This window comes from Antechinus flavipes, chromosome 4 (genome assembly GCF_016432865.1).
Source record: "Antechinus flavipes isolate AdamAnt ecotype Samford, QLD, Australia chromosome 4, AdamAnt_v2, whole genome shotgun sequence".
NCBI classification, from domain to species: Eukaryota; Metazoa; Chordata; class Mammalia; order Dasyuromorphia; family Dasyuridae; genus Antechinus; species Antechinus flavipes.
The window spans coordinates 369,221,092-369,234,100 of NC_067401.1; the positions used below are offsets into that span (position 1 = coordinate 369,221,092).

The window sequence follows — 13,009 nt, forward strand, 5'->3', positions numbered from 1 at the left end:
TCTCCATCCAAGAGTTTTTGAGTGGGAGATATTTTGCTTCTTCCCTCTATCAAGGAAGGCAGAGACCAAAACTACCTTCTTCAAAAACAAATTGGAAAATTGTCCAAACAGATCTCAGTGAAAATGAACCCAGAAAAACTCAGTTGCACGTGTGACATTTCTGAGAATGATTCCTTGGAAATTCTTTAGATGTATGTCCAAATCAAGTTCACCTACATTGTGTTTATATTCGTTGCTTAGATCTGAATCCCCAGGGAAAGGTAGATTTCTTTTATTTGCTTCCTCTCTTCCTCCTCTCTGGCACTTGGCAGAGAGTTCTTTTTATTCCTTTCTTCTTTTTCCTCTCTTTGAAGTAAAGCTGAAATACTCAGTTTACTACTACCTCAAAGCATGGGCCCAGCTCATTTCCAAAATGGAGAACATTTTCCCTTCCTTTGGTAGGATCCTACCTGTGATGTGGGAACTCTGGTAGATCACTTAAGGCTTCAGTTTCCTCATCTTTAAAGTGAGGAAATTATTTAGATGGTATTTGATTTCTACCAGTTCTTTATTAATGATCCTTTGATTCATCCTAGTGAGGCTACTGACAAATGGAGACTGAACTTTTAAGGGTTTGAAGGGAATCCTTCCAAGTATAGGGCTCTGTAGATTTTGAAGATCATTTGATCTTCATATGCATACATATATACATACATATACATGTATGCATATAAATCACTTTGCAAAGCTTAAAATACTATATAAATGTAAGCTACTATTATTATTCATAGCATCTCCTTCTAAGTTCGGTCACAGGTTTTACCGTGTGACACTATCCACAGGATTCAGACCTACCATTACAATACTATAAGTTAGCAAATATTGCTATGGTTTGTGAACCCAGTTCCTCACTCCTTGCCCTTGCCTTTCGGGCTGAAAGCCCTCACTAATGCCAAGGAATATTAGTTACTTGCATTAGTGATTTCTATGAAATGATTCTTGAGTTTATTATTAAATAAAGAATATGCTGAAATAGGCAAGTGAAGGATATCATCGATGTCACAGATGAAAAAGCCACATATATGGATTAATGTAATTCATTCACTGGTTTATGGACCTAATCTTCTCTTGGGACTGTCACAAACCTACATGCATATAGACTACTCTTTCAATTTAACAGGAATGCTTATTAGTAGCCAAATATTAGCTCTGAATAGCCAAGGATTACAAAAATAATATCTATTGGTTCTTTTAACAAATTCTTTATGTAGACTATTCTCTTCTCTAATTTTGGGGGAGACATGTCCAGAGATTTACAGAAATATTATTATTTTTCGAAGTAGATTTCCTCCCCCTCCCCCAAACCCAGATACCTAAGCCATCCCGATTGTAAAGGAATTTTCATAAAAATTTTCATCTTATCCATAATTTCTAATTTATAGTAATGGTTTAAACAGTCAGATCCCTAGCTTTAATGCTGGTTTTTTTTTTTTTCATCCAACTTTAAATTAGTGGAATTATAAATATGTTTAACAAAAAAAATACATTTTGTTTGATATGTGTATGCCAGACAAAACTTTTGCTATAGATAGATTGTTGGAGAAAGACTAACATGGGCAGGCTAAAGACTAATTGAAACACCAGGTAATCCAGGGAGAAAAAAATAAGGTTTTAAACTATGTGAAAAGATTTATTCTAAGCCCTCATTGCTCAATAGAAAAAAGAATACAATCCTGCCAGAGGGCCAGAAATACCTGGCCGTAGGCTTGATTTCTTTTGTTTTTAAACAAAGCATATGATTTGTTTGAATCCCATGTATCTGGAGCTCTCAATGCAATCATGTGCTCTCTTTGGCTATTTATATTACATAAGGCTCCCCCTACTCTCCCTTTTGGGCCCTTCTTCCCACCTAAATCTCTTCTCTTCCCCTCCCCTCCAAATATACACACAAGAACTCCTATTCCACCTCCCTATTTTTAGATTCAAAAGTCAGCTTTATGACTGCAGTAAATGTGTCTCCCTTATATGTAAAGATAATCTGACAATTCATTGTAGATGCTATCCATTTGGAGGAATATCCTTTAGGAGTGGTAATGTTTTGTCTTAAGATCTAGCAAGATAGTCATTCTTTTATAAGTTTTATAGAAAAAAAGCCCTGGCTTACAACTATGATATTGATGGGTATTTTTAACTAAGGATCAAAGATACAGACATATTATCATTATTTATCATCATATTCAATTGAGATATTTTATTGTATATATCTAGAAGGGAAAGATCATTTTTAGGCCCCATAAAAGCCATCTTTTTTTTTAAGCTTTTTATTTTCAAAATATAGGCACAGATAATTTTTTAGCAATGACCTTTGCATAGTCTTGTGTTTCAGATTTTCCCCTTTTCCCCGCCCCTCGCCCTATATATATGTTATATATGTTAAAATATATGTTAAATCCAACATGTATAAACATATTTAGACAATTCTCTTGTTGCACAAGAAAAATCAGATCTAAAAGGAAAGAAAATGAGTAAGAAAACAAAATGCAAGTGAACAACAAAAAGATTGAGAATGTTATGTTGTGATCCACATTCAGTTCTCACAGTCTTCTCTCTGGGTGTAGATGGCTCTTTTCATCATAATATCATTGGAACTGTTATCAGTCATCTCATTGTTAGAAAGAGTCAAATTCATCAGAATTGATCGTCCTATAATCTTGCTATTGCCGTGTACAATGATCTCCTGGTTCTGTTCGTTTCACTTAGCATCAGATCATAGAAGTCTCTCCATAGAAGGCCTCTCTAAAATCATCCTCCTGAGAATGTAGGATCATTTCTTATAGAACAATAATATTCCATAGCATTTACATAACTTATTCAGCCATTCTCCAATTGATGGGCATCCATTCATTTTCTAGCTTCTAGCTACCACAAATAGGGCCGCCACAAACATTTTTGTACATACAGGTCCCTTTCCCTTCTTTAAAATCTCTTTAGGATACCGACTCAGTAGAAACATTGCTGGATCAAAGGGTATCCACAGTTTGATAATTTTTTGAGCCTAGTTCCAAATTGCTCTCCAAATGGCTGGATGTAGTCACAATTCCACCAACAATGTATCAGTGTCCCTGTTTTCCTACATCCCCTCCAACATTCATCATTATCTTTTCCTGTTTTCTTAGCCAATATAAGAGGTGTGTAGAGGTTATCTCAGAATTGTCTTAACTTACATTTCTCTGATCAATAGTGATTTAGAGTACCTTTTCCATATGATTAGAAATGGTTTTAATTTCTTCATCTGAAAATTGTTAATTGTTTGTTCATATCCTTTGACCATTTATCAATTAGAAAATGGCTTGAATTCTTATAAATTTGAGTCAATTCTCTATATAATTTAGAAATGAGGCCTTTATCAGAACCCTTAAATGTAAAAATATTTTCCCAATTTATTGCTTCCCTTCTTGTCTGTATTAGTTTTGTTTGTACAAAAATTTTTTAGCTTAATATAATCAAAATTATCTATTTGATATTCAATTATGAATTCCTGTTCTTCTTTGGACACAAATTCCTTCCTTCCCCATAGATTTGAGAGGTAAACTGTCCTATGTTCTTCTAATTTGGAAAAGCCATCTTCTGATAAGACAAAATGCTTGCCATCTAGAGGAGGGGGTGGAGGGAGGGAGGAGGGAAAAAATCGGAACAGAAATGAGTGCAAGGGATAATGTTGTAAAAAAAATTACCCTGGCATGGATTCTGTCAATATAAAGTAATTATTAAATAAAAATTAAAAAAAAAAAAGAAAACCTCTAATGGGATCATGAAAAGTCACACATAACTGAAAATGATTGAAAAACAAAAATCCATCTATTTCTGTTCCTCTTATATCTATGTTTTACTATTTTCTCCAATCTTCCCACCTGCAAGGAATTATTATCAGACCATTTAGTCCTGCTGTGGATTCACTTTTCCCCTTTCCAATCTTGACCTTTTAGTTAAAACAGTTCAACTATATGCTATCCTCTGCTCATAACTTCCCCAAAAAATAAAATATAAAATTACTACCAAAAAAAAAAAAGACAAAATGAAAATTCAGACTAAATTTTAATGCATAAGGGAAAGAATGTCTTTTTGATTCTACTTTGCTGTGTCTGTATTTTAATGGGTGTAGGTATATCAAACAATGCAGTTAATACATACCTTCTTATCCTTGTCTTTCTCCATAAATTCACAAGCAATACACCCAATTGTGCCAGGTAACATTTCATGGGTATCAGTAAAGTACATAGGCTGATCATGGATTATCCCTCTCTCTTGCTTCATGACTGGTCTTTTTCCTTTTGTGATCATATATTTCTTTGATGACCTTCGGTAAGTCATGTGCTGTAGTCCAAAGCTTCTTAAACATGAGCTCATGTAGGGTACCTCTCATATGTGAAAAATTTGTCAAGAGTAAAAAGTATCAAATACCAAGATGTAATTCTTTATGCAAAAATAAATAGCACATCCATCTAATTAGTATCTAAATTTGCTTTACCATTTTAAATGGTAAAATTATACCAAAGAATTGTTTTAAAAGTTGTTTATGATTTATAATCAATAAATGTTTGATTTGTATACCTATTTTGTGTTATTATACTCAGAGTTGCATAAAAATTTCTTGGGTGAAAAGGGGTCATGAGTGGAAAAAATTTAAGCCCTGCTATGGTCTACTAATGCCCATGTATGCTGGCCCTTTTGTGACCTGTAATTTAAATTTTTTGAAAATTGTGGTATTCCATGCAAGCCATATATCATGAAAAGAATTATGATGTTCAGAAAGTTGGTATTTTAGGAAGAAGCTTCGTATCATTAAAGAACTGTATGTTGTTGCTATTTTTCAGTTGTGTCTGACCCTTTGTGACCCCATGCACTACATTGTCCATGTATTTTTTTTGGTAAAAAAAAATTTGCCATTTCCTTCTTCAATAGATTGAGACAGTCAGAGGTAAAGTGACTTGCCTAGGGTCACACAGGTAGTAAATATCTGAAGTCAAATTTGAACTCATGTCTTTCTAATTCCAAACCCAGTGCTAAATCCTCTGAGCCATCTAGTTGCCTCAGAGTACAGCAAACTCACAAATTTAATCCAGTTCACTCCTCTCATTCATTTTTAGGATCAGTGTGTCATTACAAAATATAGATACTGATAGATCAGGTTTTCATGGGTTGTCCATCCCAATATTAACAGAGACTGAGTTGTATGTATTATTCATCGACTTGATTTTTTCTATGAGTAAAGTTACTCTGTACTCCTGTGAATGATTATGGCTCTCATTTAGGAGGCTTCACAATATTCTAGAGATTGGTAAAAATAATCACAATGCCATCTGCAGATAAGAGCATCTGCCTATTCTTCTTTCTCTTGAACTCTGCACTGGAATTTCTCCATAACAGTGGCAAACACCTTTGGCAAGCACACATTGTCGTTTTATGCCAGAGGATTGTCAAACAAAATTATGCTGTTGCATCTAGTAATGAGTCCCAAAGCTCCAGTCATTCTGGCCTTACAAAGGCAACCAGGATGGTGGGGAGTTAAAGTAATTGATGATGGCAGTGTCGGGGGAAAAAAAAAGACTAGAGACATAATGGGTACTACCTCCACAGCAGCACTTGTATCCATGCTCACCTGTCATCCTACTTATGATGCTCATCAACTCCTTCCTTGGAGTATTTTGGTAAACTCTTGATTGGTGTTCTTGCTTCCAAGTTTCCCCTTTGTCTAATCTACCAAATTAATATTACTAAAGCACAAGTCTGACCACATTACTCCCTTATTCATAAAACTCCATTGACTCTAAATTGCTTCTAGTTTAAATACAAAGTCTATTCTTTGATATTTCAAGTCTTTCACAATCTGGCCCTTACTTATTCTTTTAAATATATTGCACATTACTTTCCTTCACACATTTGACATTCTAGCCAAATTGCCTTAGATGCTGTTTCCTGTATATGAAATTCCATCTCTTGTGCTCTTGCCTTTTCTTATGCTGTCTCCTATGTCTGGGAAATGTTCCTTGCTCAACTCCACCTTAGAGAATCCCTGGTTTCTTTCAAGGCTCAGCTCATGGGCCACTACTTCCATTGGTTTTTTTATGTTCTCCCATGGAAATCTGCTTTGAATAGTTATTTCTCTGTGTTTTCCCTCAATAGAAGGCAAGTTACTTCAGGCGAGTTCAGTTTTGCTTACTGAAATACCTGGAATATAGCAAGAGCTAAATGCATACTCATTGAATAGTTGGATGGGTAGATATATAAATTTGGTCTCCTCTGCATAAAGGAGACATCCTTTTGGATGGGAAGTCTTTAAAGGGAAATGTTGCTCTGCCAAATCAAATATATTTTTATAGTCAAACAATTAACACAGTAGGATTTTATATATGTTACTCTAAAGACTAACGTTCTACTATGGAATGTTTGTAAAATTCCCTTGTTATATATATATAAAAAGAGTGCCCTTGATATGTATATAGATAAGACTTTGTAGAGATGGGAAATTAGGCACACTAGTTAGTGAATATGGATGGTCTATGTTTGGCAATAAAAATTCCCATGACTTTTCCCAAGCATTATTCTCTTTCATCTTTTAGGTGTATTGAGAATTGTTCCCTTAAGATGCTCAAAATTATATTGCTTTTAACGTGGACCTTTGTATATACTTTGCCTGACTGTTAGTCACATTTTTGTCTTCTTTAGTATAAATTTATTAACTTTAGTTAAATTTATTAACTCACATAAGAGCATGATGATACAGCATTGTTTTATGTATATAAAAGGTAATGAAGCTACATAAGGAATGTTTTGTTATAGTAACATCAGATCTTTTCTACCTTTTGTTAGTTTATGTCCTTCTAGTTTTGTCTTTTCTTGCTCTTGGATTGATATATCTTCTTTGTTTTCTTGCCAAGTATCTTTAAATTTATTTTTCTACCTTATTGCTTCTTCCTGTTTTATTTGCCAGTACTGTGATAAGTTATAAGCCTCAGTTATATTGTACAACATTAAGAAATAATATTGTGAAGTAACCTTGATGGAAACCAGTCCATGATCTCACTTGAATCAAAGATGAATTAATTTTTTTTAATAGAAGATAGTACATTTTAGGCAATAATATTCTCTGAAATTAAAATCATTGTTTATGGTGTCCAAACTAAGAGTGGAAATACCTTACTCTTTTTTAAAAGATGTATATCTTTGTTCAACTTGTGTCTATATTGAAAGGGAAATTCTTAGAGGGAGTGGTAAAAAAGGGAAACAATTGATTTCTGAAAATGATTTCCTTAAAAGGCATCAAATTCAAAACTGTAAACTTAAATAAGGCATCTTTATTTTATTTTGCTATGAAATTTCATGTTTTGCTTCATGATTACCATAAAATATAAGTTGGAAATTGTTTGAGGATGAAGGTTTTTCTATTTAGCAGAGGGAAATCTAAACTTTTCTTGAAGCAGAAATGTTTAAATTTGACTAAAATATAAAGTGCTGATTGTTTACTTCCATTATTCAGAATCTTCACTTGTCTTCTTTCAGTGGTTTTGGAAATGAATTTAACATTCTCAATTGCTATTACAATTGCTTGTCAGAGCTTTCCATTTCACAAGGAGATCAAGTATCTGATGGCTAAAGAGGTTTCTGGGTTCTTTTGATTTCATTATTGTGACTAAGAAATGTAGGTTTAACTTGCTTAGGAAATGGTGATAGTCTGCATTACTGTCTGTTTTGTCTATTTTTCTTTTTTGCATCATCAGTTTATTTAAATAATTTAGATTGACATTTTTACATTCACATATCTTTTCATTTTATTTTTGATTTGCTATTCTTATTTTTACGATAAGTAGTAATCTCATTTCCAACCTTATCACTCAACTGAAACTACTAGAGTTTCCAAGGTTATTAATGATCTCTTAAATGATAGGTTTCATTACTTTTTCTTAATCCTTTTCATTCCTGAACTTTCTCTAAAGTGACCTTGTTGACCATCCTCCCCTTCTAAATATTCTCTTCTCTTTGAGTTTTTAGGACATTGATATCCGATCACTTTTCAGTCTCTTTCACTTCATCATTGTCCATATCAGACTTCCTATCTCTGGATATGCTCTAAAGTTCACTCCTGAGCCTGTTTCTTTTCTATTTTTGTGTTCTTTCCTGGTTACTAAAACAGCTCCCCTGGGTTTAGTTGTCATATAATATCTATGCAGTTCATTCCCAGATCTATATATCTGGCCTTAGTTTCCAACACTTCATCATTGTATGTTTTGTGGCTATTTTGAATTCTCTGTTCCATAGATATTTCAAATTCATCACATCCCAAACAACTCATCATCTCTCTTCCCCCAACTTGTTCCTCTTCTGAATTTCCACATTCCTATTGAAAATATCTTGGTCTTATCCTTTCCCCCCTCCCTTTCTTATCTCGCATACCCAAATAATTGGCAAGGCCTATTGTTTATTTTTCCATTATACGATTTAAATATATCCTATTCTTTCTACTCATGTGGATATCATCCTAGTCCAAACCCTTTTCACCCTTTCCCAAAATTATTTCAATAGCCTCATACTTGGTATCTTCCCACCCACACTTCATTCTTCACCCAAGTATAAAAGTCATTTTCCTAAAATACATGTCTGCATGTTAGTCTTCTACCTAGTAAACCAATGGCATTTTGTTACCCTTAGGACCAACTATAAACTCTACTATTTGACATGGAAAGCCTTTTTTTTTTTTTAAATAACTTTTTATTGATAGAACTCATGCCAGGGTAATTTTTTACAGCATTATCCCTTGCATTCACTTCTGTTCCGATTTTTCCCCTCCCTCCCTCCACCCCCTCCCCTAGATGGCAAGCAGTCCTTTACATGTTGAATAGGTTACAGTATATCCTAGGTACAATATATGTGTGCAGAACCGAATAGTTTTCTTGTTGCAATGGAAAGCCTTTTTTAAACTTACTCCCACTTACCCTCTTCTTGAACTCTATGGTCTAGTCAAACCAGTCTTCTTGTCTTTTGCACATAATACTCCATCTTCTGAACTTGTGACTTTTCACAGACCATTTCTCATGGCTATAATTCAGTCCCTTCTCATTTCCACTTCCTTTAAACCTTAGTCTTCGGAAAATCTCAGCTTGCAACAACTTCAGCATGAAGTCTTTCCTGACCTCCCTAGTTACTAGTGCTTTCCCTTCCCCACAGTCACCCTATATATATTTTCCACATACGTTTTAAAATTGATGTGACTACCTGATAGAATGGAAGTTCCTTGAGAGAGGGGATTGTTCCAATTTTTTTTCTTTGTATTTCCATTACCTGTCATGATACTTGGTACACAGAAATAGGACTTAATAAATGTGTATCTGTTGTTTGGTTCCTTTTGGTTAACAAAAGATCAGTTTAATTATTTCTTAAGGACAGTATTCATCATACAAAGATATACTATATATGTATATATTATATATCTATAAAGGTGTAGTGCTTCTGTGTAGTCTATAAATCTTTGATTTCTTACTTTTAAAACCATATTTTACAACCATTTTTTGTCTTCCATTTTGTCTTCCATGTTCATCTTTGTTCTGAAATCACTTTTATTAAAGTTGTTGATTTCACTTGGAGTATCTTCTCAGATCATTCAAAGTACCTCTTGTTGTCTGTGATAGGGATTATTTAATTTTTATTTTTGCATCCCTAAACCCCAGAACAGTGCTTAGCATATAGTAGGTGCTTAAAAATGTTTATTGATTAATTCATTGGGATATATGATAAAATTAACTGTTAATATTGTTACAATGAAAACCTATGGACAATTTTCCATTTTGTTTTGTTTTTTGTTTCATTTATGATAAGAATGTCAAGATATAATGATTGAATTGCTCAAGTATAAGGAATTCTTAACTTTTTTTATACCATGGTCCTCTTTGGCAATTGTAGGAAGCCTGGAGACCTCCTCACAGAATATTTTTAAATGCATTAAAATAAAGAGCAATTATATTGAAATAGTTACCAAAATATCTTTAAATATTTAAAAAGCAAAAATCATAGTATAACATAAATAATTATATTTTGATGTAATTGAAATTTAACTATTAATATGCATAAAATTTACAGATCCTAGGTTAAGAACCCCTTCTGTATTAGTATGTTCATTTGTGGGTTACTGGAGGAAGAGCTAACATTTAAAGTATTAGAAGTTAAGCAAATGTTTACAGGCCATTTTAATACTTTGTTATTCTTAGTCCCCTCTGCTCTATTTTCTGCCATTGTGTCACAGTCACCATTGAAGTGAAAGGGGATTGCCACGGGACCAAAGGCCATTTTGAATTTTGCTTTGTTTCATGGGTTGTCACGGCCAAAGAATTCATCATTTGGTGGCCAACCTACTTGTAATGGTCCTCTCTATATTTAGCTAGTTTGGCCTTCAAGAAAGCAAATAGTCTGTTGCCAGAACCCTATTTGAATTTTTTCCAGCATAATCAAATCTGCCAGAATTTCTGATGTGCAAACATTGTCTTTAAGGACCCAAAGTTGCATCCATACCACAATGAGACATGGAAGTAAGACTCTCTCAAGACTTCTTAGCTTTTTTTTTTGTTGAAAAATGAGCATACCTTCCCCCCTGCAATATAGGGGTCATTGATGTAAGTATTGATGCCTGTTGGCTACAATCAGCTTTGCCATTGACATAGGCAGTCAAGTAATATGATTAATGAATGTTAAAATCTGAACATCAAAGAATTGAGTTTTTGTTGTTGTTGTTGGGATAATTTTCATATATCCACATACTTTTTGTTTTGGTTTGTTTTATTTTTTGGTGGGAGGGAGTTTTTAATTTCATGATTTGTATAGAAATTATTCCTGTCAATTCTCTTCTAAATACAATACACTGCTGTTAGTAAAAAGCAGGGATAGTGAGGAACTCTGTAAGAGCAGTCATAGTATACTTCAAGTTTAAGTCAGATTCTTTGAGATCTCATGGGAAAAGTATGAAATGAACATTCAGAATTGCCATTAAGAATAGCATATCATTTAGTGACGAGGTCAAATGACTTTTATATATTTCTTCTCAGATTGAAAAGTATTTCTTACAGGTAGCACCACACATTTGACTTGTGTTTTCTTTTCCATCAAAGGCAACATTTTAAGAGTTATTTGCATTGAAGTATCTTCAATTTCAGCATTTTTCTTGAATTGACATTTGGGATAGATGAGTCAGTTGCTAACTTGGTGACAAAGCTTTACACTGAAAAATGAAACCCTTATTAAAAAAAAAAATCCTGGCATTTGGGGAAAGGATTTGCTCTGAAGAAGGGAGGGGGAAAAAGATGGAGAATAATGAATTCATCAAGCTGAAAATGCACGAGCCAGCGGAGCGCTGAGGTTTCAATACATGGCAAATGGAAAGAGAGCTCCCATTACTGTCGAGATACACAGACACAGCTCCGCTAATCGCTTGGTCATGCTTGGAAGACACTAAGTCATCACAGGCCATGACATGGTGAGAACAGGGTGCCAGGGGTTTGTTGTAAGAAAAAATTGTTTATTTAACATCCATAACCAGCACCACTCCCTTTCCCCACCCCCATGCCCAGTGTACAAACCTTGGTAAGAAAATGCTTCTTAACTCTTTCAATGCAACCAAGTTTCAAAACAAATTGGAGAGATCAGCTCAGAATTCTAGAGTTAAGAATTTAATCAGTTGGAGGCTTTTAAAAAGCCAATCACACATATAATACCATATTAGGTATTGCAGGGAATACAAAGGGAGTACAGAATTTCTCCCTACCCCCACCTATTAAAAACATCTAGATTAATTAGGGAGACATAGCATAGCTACATGGAATAACAAGATAATATGTCCAAGGTAATATATAAGCAGGTGCCTAGTTTAATAACAGCATAAATAAGGACTAGGAGAATCCACCAAAGGATGGGGTTAATCCAGAATCACTTCTAGGAAGAGGGGAGTTTTGAAGTGGATCTTGAAGAAAATTTAGAATTGGGATTTTAAAAAAAGGAAATTGAGAAATGGCAAGAATGAAGTCGGGGATTCATCTGGAATGAGAACATGTGCACATACAGTAATGTAATATTATAGAGAGGCTTTTACAGGAAGGTACCAGTCTAAATCCTGTATCTGTTGGATAAAAGTCTGTTGCTTCAGTTAAAGGCAGTTTAGAAATCCAAGGAAAAATGAGCTAGGGGTTTACAGATGATTATAGTTTTATCAAAGTCCTGTTACTGAAAGTAGTCTGATCACTGCACTCACAATAGTTCAGGGACAGCGTAACACTTGTATCAAATCTTTATTTCTATTGCTACTATGAAAAGCCCTATCATCGGGCACCTAGAAACCTTTCTCTATATAGCACAATGCAGAGATACAAAGCAGGGAATACTTAAAAGTTGTATTTGGCTAAAGCTTTTTCAGGCAAGAGGTGTCTACTCAATAGACAGCTGCCCGGGGCTTTCTCCTTCCTTCTTTTTTTATTACTGACTACTGAACTCCCAGGCTTTAAGTCCCAACTAAAACCCCACCTTCTACAGGAAACCTTTCCAACCCCTCTTAATTCCAATGCTTTCCTTCTCTTAACTATTTCCTATTTATCTTTTATATAGCTTGTTTTAAATCTCTATGTTGGTTCATCAATTTAGATATAGAAGGGAGCTTTGAGACTATAAGCAGTCCAATACTCTCATTTTCCAGTTGAGGAACTGAAACCTAGGAAGGTTAAATGACCTGACCCAAAGTACATGGGAAGTAACAGAACTAAGATTTGAATTCAGGGTCTCAGAGGTATAACCAAGTTCTTTTCTGTCAAATATAATTGATTCCTGGTCCACCTATTTAGCTTACAAAGTTTTCTGTAAATAGAATTTTAAAATGGAGGTAGAGTGGAAGAAATTGGACAAAAAATGAAGAATTCTAAACCCCTGCTTTGCCATTAATTAGCATCTGTGATCCTAAATGAATCATTTCTGTTTTTTTTTTAGACCTCAGTTTTCCCAA

The 13,009-nt window shown here is 34.2% G+C and overlaps 1 protein-coding gene across 4 annotated transcripts in view; it reads left to right on the forward strand.

Moving 5' to 3' along the window:
* Positions 1-13,009, forward strand: part of ESRRG (estrogen related receptor gamma) — a 608,771-nt gene that overhangs the window by 112,837 nt on the left and 482,925 nt on the right. The window lies entirely within an intron of this gene.